A 14,882-nucleotide genomic window follows, 5' to 3' on the forward strand; every position below is an offset into this window, starting at 1 on the left:
CATTTCCATATAGTTTGGAGTCGTAACGCCTGGAAGATTTGTTTTGTAAACGCCACAATATGAAAAAAAAAAATGCAGTGTTGATCATATCATGTTTGCCTGAGATGACAAATTCAATTCAATTACCATTCCTGGATGGATTTCTTTTCTAAAAGCTGCCACCAGGGGGAACATTTTGCAAGTGAGAGAGAGAGAGAGCGATGGGATTCACGCTGGACTGATCACAGGGACGCTTGAGAATAAGAATAAGAATTTAAGATATTTAAGAATAATTTATTATTATAATTATAATTTAAGGATAAGATTAAGATTAAGATTAGGTTTAAGATTAAGATTAAGATTAGGATTAAGATTAAGATTAGGATTAGGATTAGGATTAGGATTAAGATTAAGATTAAGATTAAGAATAAGAACAACTTTATTTATCCCGAAGGAAATTGTTGTGCCAGACTTACAAGAAAAATATAACAATAATAGATAATAGTAGGAAATTGTATAAACAGTAAAAAAAATGTACCTGGAGACATACAACCATTTACCCTCTCATTCACACGACATACAACCATTAATTCACTCACTCATTCAGACATCATATGAAGATATGCAAGCATTTATTCTCTCACTTGTGTATCATATAAAGACATAAGATCATTCAGTCACTCATTCATTCAAACGTCATATGAAGATATACAACCGTTCACTCACTCATTCATACATATAGAACCATGCAACTGCTCATCCTTTCATTCCTTAATCATATGGAGACATACAACCATTCACTCTGTCAGTCATTCATTATATTGTAGCGTTTTAGTCAGGGAAACACCTGTGTGACGCTCAAACGTCTGTTTAATGAGCAATAGCTGTTGTTGGCCACAGCCACGCTGCCATTCCAGGTAAAAAAAAAAACAGAATTCATTGCACCCCAAACCACACCCACAAAATTCCCAGCCGCCCCCAAAATCACACAGAAAATAAGCATCAACATAAACCCCAACGTTCATGACCTATGATATAGAGACGGAAAGGAATTAATCCTCTCGCTCATATATTGTATTAACACACATACAACCATTCACCCGTTCATCCACAGATATGAAAGCATTCACACGTCTGGGGAATTCAGGGTGTCCAATTAATCTCCTGTTTTTGGACATCGGCAGGAAGATAACGCAGACACTCCCCGTCGAAATCGGACCGAGGATCTTCCGGCTGGTTTGGGGGAAACAGCGGCCACCGTGCGGCACGAAGTGAAAGCGGTGTCGAGCGATGCTGCTCAGATCTTCCTCTGGATATTTTGTTACATAAGGCCCCGGTTTTTCAGCACCAGTCCTTGTTTCCCTCTGCCTGCAGCGCGTGGGAAGACTTTTGTAAACGAACAGCGCCGTACAACGCCCGTTTTTGGCTCGACTTCCATCACGTCTCCTTTAAAATTCCAGAATACATGAATATTTTTCCGTACGTCCCGATCGGACACCAGATGTCTCCGGGTCACCGGTGCAAATGTGCGCGTGGTGTATTTTATTCAGACTTCGGGAGCCTGTGCGCTCACGCTGGCAAGCCGTCTTCTTCAATCTTATTTTTGGTGGTATTCTAGAAAATTCATGCATTGTTATGTAACACAGAAGTCACAACCGGAAACACCGGTCATATTACGGGGAATGGCATTTTTATTGGATCATAGGGACGTTGCATCTGTAGGTTTCACAAAAATATCCTTTTGGACCTGTTTGGCTTGTTGTGCAGGAATGCTTGGACGGCGCTGGTTATATGAACACTCACGGCTTCATGTAAATGGGCAAATAGTGTGTATTTAGCTCAACTTGTCTGTTCGGGTTGGATGTGTCATATGTTTCAGTGATGACCGCAGGACAGTACAATGTGTGTGTGAGAGCATGCATGTGCTCACATCTTATCATGCATGTACCCAATGGCCTCTCTCAGCTCATTCCTCCTCCTTCCAAAAGCCTTGTTTTCCAGATATAATCTTTTGAATATTTAGCAAACTTCAGCTTAATGCAGCCCCCCCCCCCGACTTGAGTAAAGCAATAACATGTTACTATCATTGCGGCGCTTATTTCTCCCGCTCCCCGCTGGCTGAGAAGATTCGGTTATTGAGGCACGAAGCCAAATTATGCGTTAAGAATTATCCGATTTAAACTCTGTCAGTAAAACTAAAGACGTCTGGATGTTTTTTTTTTTTTTCTTTAGGCCAAATATTAGGCATATAAATGCCCTCGCTGTTAAGAAAAGAGTGGGTGTGTCCATTGCCTTCCTTTTCCTTTTTTTTTTCAGATAAAATGAGAAATGACCACCACCTGTTTCTGAACTGGCTTTTTGAACGGTTTGGATCGCCGTAATCGGAGCAGGGCTCTCTGCTCTCTAGTATGGAAATAACTGATTTTCATTGTACTTAACATTCTGTGAGGAGCAGCTAATAACAGAAAGTCAGCAGTGCTCTCAAAACAAGGGGCTCTGCTGTATTGTGTTCCAAAAGATCTGGGGGATGGAGGAGAATAACTTTAAATACAAAGTCTAAATCATCCCATTCTCAGAAGGCCGAAACATCTATATCTGTATCTGTATCTATATATTCGATCTATATATTTACATCCTTGCTGTTTTCGTCACTTGTCTCTTCTATTTATATTTATATTCATATTTATTGATACTGCCATTGTTGCGCAGCCGTGACAAACGAATTACCCCAATGGGGATCAATGAAGTCTTATCTTATCTTATCTTATCTTATCTTATCTTATATAAGATACAAGGAAAAGCTGTGTCCGCTGCTGGCTCTAATTTTCCGAGTGGAGATCAATAAAGTTTTATCTTATCTTATCTTATCTTATCTTATCTTATCTTATCTTATGTAAGATACAAGTATAGGCTGAGTCTGCTGGCTCTAATTTCCTCAATGGGGATCAATAAAGTCTTATCGTATCGTATCGAATCCTATCTTATCTTATTTTTGTCTTATCTTATCTTATCTTATCTTATGTATGATACAAGTAAAGGCTGAGTCCGTTGTTGGCTCTAATTTCCCCAATGGGGATCAATAAAGTCTTATCTTATCTTATCTTATCTTATCTTATCTTATCTTATGTATGATACAAGTAAAGGCTGAGTCCGTTGTTGGCTCTAATTTCCCCAATGGGGATCAATAAAGTCTTATCTTATCTTATCTTATCTCATCTTATATAAGATACAAGTAAAGGCTGGCTCGGTTGTTGGCTCTAAGCTGGCCACCCTGGGGGAGGTGGTTGAAGACAGAATGCTGGCAGTAGATCCCTCCCACCCTCTCCACCAAACACTGGACAACTCGAGCAGCTTCGGCAGCAGATTCTGGTGGGACAACGCAGAAAATGGTTGCTACCTGCTGCCACCGGACTGTACATTCACGTAACCTGGATAAAATTGCCAGCATCTCCTGCGCTGAGGCACCTCCACCATCTCCTGCGCTCCATGCCAACACATTCAAACATTACTGCCATGCATATTCTTCCTACGTATTTCAAAATTGTCAGTACATGTAGAAGAAGAGGCATTTTATTTGAGCTGCTTTTTCAACAGCCAAGGAGACCACACAAGGATACATCCAGACACAAAAAACACAGATCTAAAAATATATATAAATATAAGCAACTGCTTGATATAATTCTGTATATGTACATTCTATATATTTATAGATAAATATATTTATTCCCAGTCTGTTCGTCAGTCATCTTATTTATTCTGTATACAGTATAGACATTGCATTACCATTCTTTCTCTATATACTGCTCAAAAAAATAAGGGGAAAACTTAAACAACACAACGTAACTCCAAGTCAGTCACGCTTCTGTGAAATCAAACTGTCCACTTAGGACGCAACACTGATTCATTTTGACTTGTTTTAAGGACATTACGTCAAAGTTGAATCAGCTTGTAGTGTGTTTTTCCACTTTAATTTTGAGTGAGACTCCAAATCTAGACCTCCATGGATTAATACATTTGATTTCCATTGATAAATTTTGTGTGATTTGTTGTCAGCACATTAATCTCGGTAAAGAACAAAGTATTTGAAAAGAAAATTTCATTCCTTCATATCTAGGATGTGCTATTTTAGCTTTCCTTTTATTTTTTTGAGCAGTGTCATTTATATCAGTTTGCGAGTGCATATATATATATATATATATGGAATTTTATATGCATGTATATATACGTATATACAATGCAGCCTCAGGGTGGCATGGGCCAGTGTCTCCCTGAGCCGATCCAAAGCCCGGATAAATGCACTTTTGCCAAAACCAAACATGCGAATCACGTTTGAAACACGCCAAATATGACAAGAAAAGGTAGAGAGTTGGTTGACATGATGCAGAGAAGGAAGGTGGATATACTGTGTGTCCAGAGACCAGGTGGAAAGGTAGTAAGGCTAGAAGCTTAGGCGCAGGCTTTCAGTTGTACTATTATGGTACTGACAAGAAGAGAAATGGAGTAGGAGTTATTTTGAAGGTGGAGTTTGTGAGGAATGTTGTGGAGGTGAAAAGAATGTCAGACAGACTTATGAGTCTGAAACTGGAAATTGATGCTCAATGTTGTTAGAGGCTATGACCCGGAGGTGAGATGTGAGTTAGAGGAGAAGGAGAAGTTCTGGAATGAAGTGATGCAGAACATAACCAGAGATGAGAGAGTGACAATTGGTGCAGACGTCAATGGGCATGTTGGTGCAGGCAATAGAAGGGATGAAGAAGTTATGGGAAGATTTGGCATCCAGGACAGGAAGACAGAGGGACAGATGGTGGGTAAACTTTGCAAAAAGGATGGAAATGGCTGTAGTGAACACTTTTTTCCAGAAAAGACAGGAACGTAGGGTAACTTATAAGAGCGGAGGTGTGAGCACGCAGGTAGACTATGTCTTGTAAAGACGAGGGAACATGAAAGAGATCAGTGACTGCAAAGTAGCGGTAGGTGAGAGTGTAGCCAGAAAGCACATGATTGTGGTTTGTAGGATGACTCTGGTGACAAGGAAGAGCAAGAGGACAAAGGCAGAGCAGAGGACAAAGTGGTGGAAGCTGAAAAGGGAGGAGTGTTGTATAGTTTTCAGGGAGGAGTTGAGAAAGTCTCTGGGTGGTCGGAAGAACTTCCAGATGATTGGACAGCTATTGCTAATGGGATCAGGGAGACAGGTAGGGGAGTACTTGTTGTGTGGTCTGGAAGGAAAGTAGATAAGGAGATTGACAGGAGTGTCAGGGGTGTCTGGTTGATAAAAGACTATCAACCAAAGCAAATTGAAAGGTGTACAAGACCAGTGATGCTGTATGGCCTAGAAACGGTAACAATGATGAAAAGACAGGAGGCAGAGCTAGAGGTCGCAAAGATGAAAATGCTTCGGCTCTCTTTGGGAGTGACCAGGATGGATAGGATCAGGAATGAGTATATCAGAGGAACAGCACATGTTAGATGTTTCAGAGAGAAGGTCAGGGAAGCCAGACTGAGATGGTTCGGTCATGTACAGAGGAGGGAGAGTGAATATATTCGTAGACGGATGCTGGAGGTGGAGCTGCCAGGCAGGAGATTCAAGAGGAAGACCAAAGAGAAGATTTATGGACGTAGTGAGAGAGGATATGAAGGTAGTTGGTGTGAGACAGGAGAAGAGAGTTAGATGGAGAAGGTTGATTCGCTGTGGCAACCCCTGGGGGAAAAGGAGAAGAAGCAGTAGAATAATTACACATATATATATATACATATATATATATATATACACATATATATACACACACACACACATACACGTGTGTGTTTATATATATTTCGACAAGGGACCTTTATGTGTGGAGTTTGCATGTTTTTCCTATCTATCTATCTATCTATCTATCTATCTATCTATCTATCCATCTATCCATCTATCCATCTATCCATCTATCCATCTATCCATCCATCCATCCATCCATCCATCCATCCATCCATCCATCCATCCATCCATCCATCCATCCATCCATCCATCCATCCATCCATCCATAAAAGCTCTCTCAATAACTAATTACCATAATCCTGCAGTTCAAGTTTGAGAAAGGGGAGAAATGGAGGATCCACCCAACTTCCCGTTTGCTGTTCATGTGCCTCCAAACCGCTTCCAACAAGAAATTCCGTCCATCTGGATGTTCAAGGTCATCAGGCATTAGCACAAGACACTTAGCACAATTGTCAAGTCTTCTGCCGAGTAAACTTATTTTATTTTTCTCCCTCCACACAGACAAATCCAGGGATAGAGAGTGTTTCAGGATACCGAGAGGCGTCTTTATGAAACCGACCTGCAGCAGTGAGGAGGTGAGAGCTTCCCGGGACCAGCGATGTTCTGTGCGATGGCTTTGTTTGCAGGGCGTGATCTCATAGAGCCCACCGGGCCCGGTTCATGTGTAACCGCTGGAGAGGAGATACAGATCCCTTTGAAAATGTCTAGAGGCTGCGGGGGAGGAAGGGGAAGCGGCTTTCTCTCTCGGGGGACGTCACTATTTGTGTTTCTGATTTGTCAGGTGGTTGTTGTCGGTGGTGTTGATGTTTTTGCTTTGCCGTTATGCCGCCGCTGTGTGTGGGAGGTTTGTGTGCATGCATGTGCGTAAATGTGTGTGTTTCAGCGAAGCTATTGTGCAGGTGTTTATTCAATTTGAGGAGATAACAGCTTTATTTAAGCCATGCCAAAAGTCTCTCCCTTCCCCTTTTTTCTAAAAAATCCCCGGCGAATGTGTGAATCTGGCAGCGGCTCCTCATTGATTTGCTTTGCATCGCAAGTCTCCGCTCGGGTCACGCATGATGAGACTGAAACCGTTCATGTTCTGATACTCGGGGGGTGTCAGAACATCCTGCTCCAGAAAAGACATTTGGGATGGGCTAAAAAAAAATGTAAAAAACTCCAGAAAAAAAAAAAAAAAAACAACATAGCGGCTGCTCACTTAAAGTTACTTAATGTCACAGGCGATGTCATCCTGCCCATCTTAATCCAGCACAATGTCATTGTGGTGAGCTGAATACAGATGCGAACACACACGATGTGTGCAAATCACTGCATATCCACTTCACTGTTAGCAGAATGGCTAAAGATCATTTATAACTGAAGTTAGCCCGCTTTCTTCAATCAGTTAGAAATATATATACAGGACTGTCTCAGAAAATTGGAATATTGTGATAAAGTTCTTTATCTTCTGTAATGCAATGACAAAAACAAAAATGTCCTACATTCTGGATTCATTACAAATCAACTGAAATATTGCAAGCTTTTTATTATTTTAATATTGCTGATTATGGCTTACATCTTAAGAAAACTCAAAAATGCAATCTCAAAATATTAGAATATCATGAAAAAGTCATTTTTGTTTTTTTTAATTGCATTACAGAAGATAACAAACTTTATCACAATATTCTAATTTTCTGAGACAGTCCTGTATAGCTGTATATACATATATTTAAACATACATGCATACATATATATCTTCAGAACTTGTGTATATACAAGTAGTGAAGATATATATGAAAGTAGAGTGTAAATATACATAGATTCTTGTTATATAGATATATGTTTGGGTATACATTTCCATATAAACATGTAAACATACTGTACACATATATGTGTATATGTATATATACACACCAACATGTGTCTGTATGTATATATAAACATACGTGTATATATACATACTTATATGAAAACTGTAAGAATATGTATCTCACAAATAGTTATTATAAAATAATGATTAATACTGTATTATCTGACATTGACCTACCCCTTTTTAGAATATTTTTCAGATGAATAAAACCATTTATTTTAGGAAAAAGTAGTATTAATAGATGTGTCGATATGTGACCAATGTTTTCCAGGAAACAGAAGGATTGAGGGGTTTTCATTGTACTTGCATGTAGGTGTGGAAGAGCCTGTGCTGCATTACTATTTCTCTTGTTGATAGATATTCATTTATAGTACAAAAACCCTTCTGTTAAATTTTTACCAAAAGCAAGAAGAAACATTCATTTTCCAACTTCCCTATGAATACATTTGCATATATATGGCTTATGAATAGCCCGCAGTAATTCCCCGACACAGCAGATAAAGACAATCTTTAAAGGTTAAATGACTTTATCAGCAGCCGGCCGTGTAACTTATATACCAGTGACATACAATTAGGCGAGGCCAGATGCTGAAATGTGAAACGTTAGGAAACCTATCGGTCCTATTGCACCGCAACACTGAGTATATTTCTCTTCCAAGTGTTTTTGAGGTGAGGAAGAGTTGGGTGCACTGTCTGACAAACTATCTACATCTGTGACTTCCAGGCCAGTGATCTCCGATGCTACTTTAGGTTCACTATGCACATGAGCCTTGTTCTATATTCTAGTTCAATATTTAATCGCGTTTTTGTGCTTTTCATGCAAATGAGATAAATGCTTTTCATCAGGGAGTTGCTCAACAAGGCCCCGGTCTATAATAACGTCTTTATTAATAATGATTAGGATTTTCTCTTTAAATAGCTGACAAGTAAATGAAGTGAGATATTCCCATATGGAGCAGACGGCACTTTAAAGATGTGCGCAATCTCAACTCAACTTCTTTTGAAGGCGAATCCCGCCTGGGAGGACTAGTAGGCATAAATATGCTTTACTATTTGTCTCATACTAGAATGCGTTGTTAAAAAAGTATAAATAATTGTTAATCCTTTAAAAATTGTTATTTAAAACACATATTTTAACCTACGGGCACCGCCATTGTTTTACTAGCCTAATGCATGCTGGGTTTATGACGTATGGCGGTTGCTCGTTGTTAACTTTAGCTTTCCGCTAGTGCTGGTTTTCACTTGGCACAGTGCAGTATGTACGGTTATAAAGGGACTGGTACTCGTCTACACAGCTTTCCAAGGGACAAAAAGAAAGGAAAAGAAGTGGGAAATTACTCACGGACGCAAAGAACTTCCTAAGGACCCGCGGCCGTGTTCTCGCCACTTCTTCTCTGGATGCATTTGACACATTTTAGCTGAGCTAAACTGCTGAAAGAGCTAACGGCACTGCTAGTTTTAATCGGACGCTCTAGCCGAACGACAGTTTTCTTTCACAAGCGGACAAAAGGTCCTCTGTAAATGAGTGAAGCCTGCTCGAAGAAACGCCAAAGGCAGGAGATGCTGGATGCTCTCCTGGAGCGTCCGATAAGGAAAGACCCGGCGCTGACACCATCAGGGAGGAAGCCGACGATGAGTCACCTGGTCGGTCGGCACAGCAGACCATTAGCCTACAGTGAACAGCTGATGACAAAACGTGGAGCTACTTACAACAGATGCTCTCTCTGTTTGGATAGCAATGCCCTTCAGCAACTCTTGCCAACTCTTGCCTCTTCGCATCTCTGATAGTCTTCATTTTGGATTTCTGTCTTCAGCCTCGGTTCAAATGGGAAGGGTTGCACAGATGCTGTTTTTGCACAGTACAGTAAATCTAACAGGCCTGAGCCAAGGACCAAAATTATGACGTCACTACCCAGACAGTGTTGTGATGTGAATAACAATGGCAGCCAACAAGTGATTTTTTTTTTTTTTTTTATAATTTTATACAATCTACGAAATGTTGGGAGATTGTATTATCATTGTAGCTGGTACACATATAGATCAAGTATATTTTAACATTCAAATATTCAGTTGTTTTTTTTTTATTAAACCAAAGGCATGTCCAGGGGGCTCAATTCCAAGAATAAAAACAGAATTTCAGGTTTGTTTGTTTTTTTCTTTCCTCAATCCAAACTCAAAGCAAGAGTTTTCAGGGCAAAGGCCAAAATGGGCTGACATGCTTAGAACATAGTTGATTTTCAGTTATGTTGACTTTTATTTATCCTATTATAAGTTGTTTTTTTTTTCACCTCACATGTTTGGAATATTGCAAGGCTGGCAGAGCCGCCGTGGAAAACATTGCACCGCTGCGCTGTATTGATTTCTCTCTCCACTAACAAGAGCGTACGAAGTGAAAAATTCAAGGTGGTCTGGGATGGAGGCGCCAACTCAGGTTCTTACTCCTCAGTCATAAATTCCAAATTTGATGACTTCTAACTTTGACATAAATCAAAAAATAGTATAAGACTTGGAATTCAGCCCAGACTTTTAACACCGCTGACCCCTCTTTTCTTGATCTCCTTCTTGCGCTCATGTTTTTTTGCAAATTCCTAAGTCTGTTGCCATGGAATTTCACTTGCGTTGGACTCAAAGCCCACGGTTCTCGACGCGCGAGTGGCTCGAGATTTACACCTCTTGACAAGACCTTGACTTTGGACTTGAGTATAAAAAGCTGAAACTTACTCAATCTTGCAAAGCAGAGACTCCGGCCCACCTTTTGGTTGATGTTTCGTTGGTGTTTTGGTTGATGCTGCTAAAAAACAGTTTTCAGCAAACAGGCAAGCTGCAGTTTTCTTTTCGTTGTTGCCCTCAACACATTTATTCAGGGATGTAAAAACTCACTGCACTGATATCCTTATGCCACCCACTTGCCAGCCCTCATTGAAATTCCAGAATATATGAAATGCAAATTTGCGTGCATAATGTATCTCCCGTTTCAGTTCAAAAAGGCCATTCTCGCTGCTATTGACCCGGATGTTTAATATTTCTGTCGACCTCACACTCCAGACCTCGGACGCGGGAATAACATCGCATATCTGGTTGTTCAAGCTTCGTTATTTCACATGAGCTGAGTGAAATTTGCATCTTTATCAACTCATGTTAGAACAACCTTCTGGTGTCGAACTCCTGTTTCCTGATGCTGGAACTCCTCTGTGAAATATTAATACCAAAAAAACGGGATTAATGCAACGATGGAAAACAACTAACATGCAGCAAAACGCTTTGCAAATGTTGACACTGCCTTGTGTGTTAGAGGCTGCTTTGTGTGTCTGTGTGTGTGTCTTTAGCCAAATGATAGTCAAACTTGAAAGGACAAGGAGCATTTGTTTGCTTGAGGTAGAAATGAAAAACCCTAAATGCATCTATATAAATGTATCATAACAACATAGCGCTTTTGCGCTACGAGCAACGGAATTGTGGTGATGCACGCACAAAGACACATGCAGAGTTTCAAATGTTTGAGTGCCTGCCCTTCTCATCCAAAAGCATTAGCGCTTTCATCAATCAATGTGAAGAAACAGCCCATGATATAAGCTTTGATGCTCTATCTGGGACATGCGTGCACACACAAAAAAACAAACTCACATGTTCAATTTGTGCACACTGTGCCAAAGCCAAGACACTTCTTGCCTCTGTTAATTGAGCAGCTTGTTAATGGACATAATGTCCGTGTCAGCAAAGAAGCGGGGCAAGAGTTGAGCTGCTTAGTTAGCATGCAAACTTCTCCTTGTCTGGGTGGAACAGCTCAGCAGCAACAATACACATGCCCCTCTCCCTTCCTCTAATTGATCTCAGTGGATTTCAACTGGTATTAAAAAGCCTGTGTAGAGATATTTTCAACATCACATCTTGGCTGACAGTATCTTTACGCTCGCGAACCGCCAGACTTCATCTTCTTTCACTGAGTCACAGTTACCTTATGTGTGTCATCTTATAATTCATTGCTTGTGCACAGGTGTTTGCAAAGCTCTTTGTCTCGGATTTTTCGAGTTCAAAATAACACTGACCTCTGCTGGAGAGATATTTTATGTATGAGCTCACACGTACGCTGGAGAAAATGAACTGTCGTACAGTGGAACAATATTTATATTTTCCCTTCAAATATGTCTTGGTTTAAATAATGTCGAGGGATACTGAGTGCAATTTCCTGCAATATTTTGGCTGCGGACCTGCATTTTTTATTTATTTTTTTGCAAAAGGTTTAAAGCAAAGACTGGCTGGTCTTGTTTCTTACCTTAAAAGGCTTGAAAGGTAAAAAAAACAAGCTGTGTACCGTGATATAAACTACCATATTCTCACGAGGAAGTGCAATATGCTGCAAGAAATGAGAAAGAGAGATCCATCACAAGCAAGACAGTTTGACTTTTCCCAACAGTTAGTCATGACAATATAATTAGTCATATTTGTCCTTGTAGTGGTTCTCATACATCAGGTACAAAAAACACTTAACATGCAGTATTGAAACATTAAACAGGATGTACTCTGCTGTAACTGCCAGGACAGGTCGGTATTCTGAAGATGGAGTGCGCTACTTAGTGGCTTGTACATTTTATGTTAGGACGCCTTTTAGGGCCAGAATCACAGTATTGTGGTGCTTGGCAAGGAAATGATGACAGAGCCATGAGTTAAAACTTTATTCAACAAGCAGCGGCAAACAACAGTTTAAAATAATAATACGTCCCTGGCTTAACCACGTCCCCCCACCCTCTAGTCCCGTGGGGTAAGGCCCGCCCCCAACTACCTCGAAGGGACCCTGTAAGACTAACTAGTCCCTCACGGGAGACCTGGTAAGCCTGCCATAATGGCTGTGTCATTCCTTGGCAAAAATGGCACCGGATGCTGGACTTGCAGAGGTGCTGCTGGAGTCCCGGATGGACCACGTTGGAGAACCTGGAAGGGAGACACAACTTCACCAACTTCTGGCTTCAATCAATCCAGCGTGACATGTCACTACGCCTGCCAATGTCCAGCAGGAAACTCTTTGCGCACACCTCAAGAACGCGCAACGGCCAATCGTATGGGGGCTGAAGAGGCAAGAAACAGGTGTCATGCCTTACAAACATGAACCAAGCTGACGTGAGCTCCGCAGTCACAAAAGACCGTGGACAACAGTGGTGAACAGGGCCTGGAAACCGAGAGCCAAGGGGCGTGTAAGGATCCGTGGACAGACAGGGTGCCGGAGCAGACCTCTCAGACAAAACGTCCCTTGGGACCTGTAGAGGCTGAGGCGTTGAGGTCATCCTTAGGGGCTGAATGCAGCCCCAGACATAACCCACAGCAAACGGCCCACCCGTTTGTCACTCAAGAGCTTGGCCCGCAACGCTGCCTTGAGGGAGCGTTGGAACTGGTCACACAAGCCAGTAGGCTGTGGGTGGTACACTGTCGTGCAGTGTACCGTCACCCCCAAAGACCCTGCCAGTGCCAACCAGAGCACTGACATGAACTGTGGACCGAAGTGATGTCAAACAGGGTGCCAAAACGGACAACTGTAGACATGGCGAAAGTCATGGGCGAGGAAAATCAGCTACCTTTGACACCTTTGAAGTCAACTGGACCATCCCTCGTGGCGAAATGCGGTGCCTCAAGAAGTCAATCACGAGCAGTCCAAACTGGCATCAGGTGCTCATCTGCCGACGGGTTGGCCACCAGAATGTCATCGAGATAGACGAATACAAACGCAAGGTCACGCAGCACTGAGTCCGTGAGCCTCTGGAAGGTCTGAGCGGCTCCTTTCAGCCATGTGCAGAAACTTGAAAAGTCCAAATGGGGTGATCACCGCAGTCCTGGGCACATCTTCCGCTCGCGCAGGCACCTGGTCCATATCGGAAAAGATGGCGCCTGACAGCCATAGGGTGTTCACAGTCACATTGTTCAACTAGCGAAAGTCACCATGATCAATTGGCTTTAGGCTCCATGTGGAGAGAGGAGGCCCATGGGCTGTTGGACCACCTCATGATTCCCAGGTGACAAACTCCTACTTTGCAGTTGCTCGCTTGGCCGCATCTAAATGCTGTGTCCGTGCAAAAACATCATGTTTAGTAAATGCAGCGCAAAATGTGGGAGTCGTCAGCAACCGTTGGTAAACATCCCTCGATGCCAAAAAATTGGCATGCCTTTGCGGCCTAACCTCCCTCATATCACGGCGTGGATAAGATGGCGGTTCGCGACAAGTTCAAGCAGGCCGTTGACACACAGAAAGTCTGCGCCAATGATGGGGACCATGATGGAGGCGATCATTAAATCCCACGCAAAATGGCGGCCGCCGAAACAAACAGACACTGACCATGACCCGAAAGTCGCTATAGAGTACCCGTTGGCAGCGCCCAGTAGTGGGCCGCTGCCTCTGACCTGAATGTCTGCTTGTGTTGGGGGGAGCAGGATCTTCTGCCACACTCCAGACAGCTTGCTGTCTGGTAGCTAACAGGACACGCTCGGCTTCCTCTCCCGGATAGACAGACTGTGCCTCTGGAGCAGAAGATTTTTGAGCACGGCATATCTACCATGGGGTCGCACAACAGCTCCATGGCTCGCACTGTGGTCTGCTGGTCCAGCGACCAAAATGTACATGGCATCCTCTAAAAAAATGGAAAAGTAGAAAAGCGCCTCCACATGCAGCAACCAGGTGGCAGGGTCGCTCTGCCAGAACTCCAGAAGCCGGACAGCCGCAGTGGGCAGCGCTGGCTCAGCAAATCGGGGCAACGTAGTCGAGGTAGAGGCGCACACTTCCTCGGAGTGAGACAGACATTATCAGGTCGGCGTCACCAATGTGTTGCTTGGCGAGGAAACAAGGGCGGAGCTGTTGATGAGTTTAAACTTCAGTCAACAAGTGCTGACAAACTCACGGTGAACTTCCGGGATCGATAATATATCCCCGGCTTATCCACGCCCCCCCAGTCCCTGGTCCCATGGGGTGAGAAGCCATGCCCCGATGTGTCCGCCACAGTATATCTGTGGTGCATCAATATAAAAAACATTTAGAGAGGAATAAATCAACCTCCAGGCATACTCACATCGTGCCCATTAACATTTTCAATTTTAAAAGAGTTAGGTCTTTATTATAATTACAATTTTTTCTCACAATCTTTGGCCAATTTCCCCAGACGTTCTTATAAAGTAGATGTCAACTAATTTCTGATAAAGATAATTTCAGCCAATCTCTCGTTTTCTTTATCTCCTCAGATAGATAAATAAATGAATGAATGAATAAATAATAAAGATTGCACCTAATTGATTTGGACCCCCCCCAAATTCACTTCC

This window comes from Fistularia commersonii, chromosome 6 (genome assembly GCF_037954325.1).
Source record: "Fistularia commersonii isolate RoL2024-O1a breed Wild chromosome 6, RoL_Fcom_v1.0, whole genome shotgun sequence".
NCBI classification, from domain to species: Eukaryota; Metazoa; Chordata; class Actinopteri; order Syngnathiformes; family Fistulariidae; genus Fistularia; species Fistularia commersonii.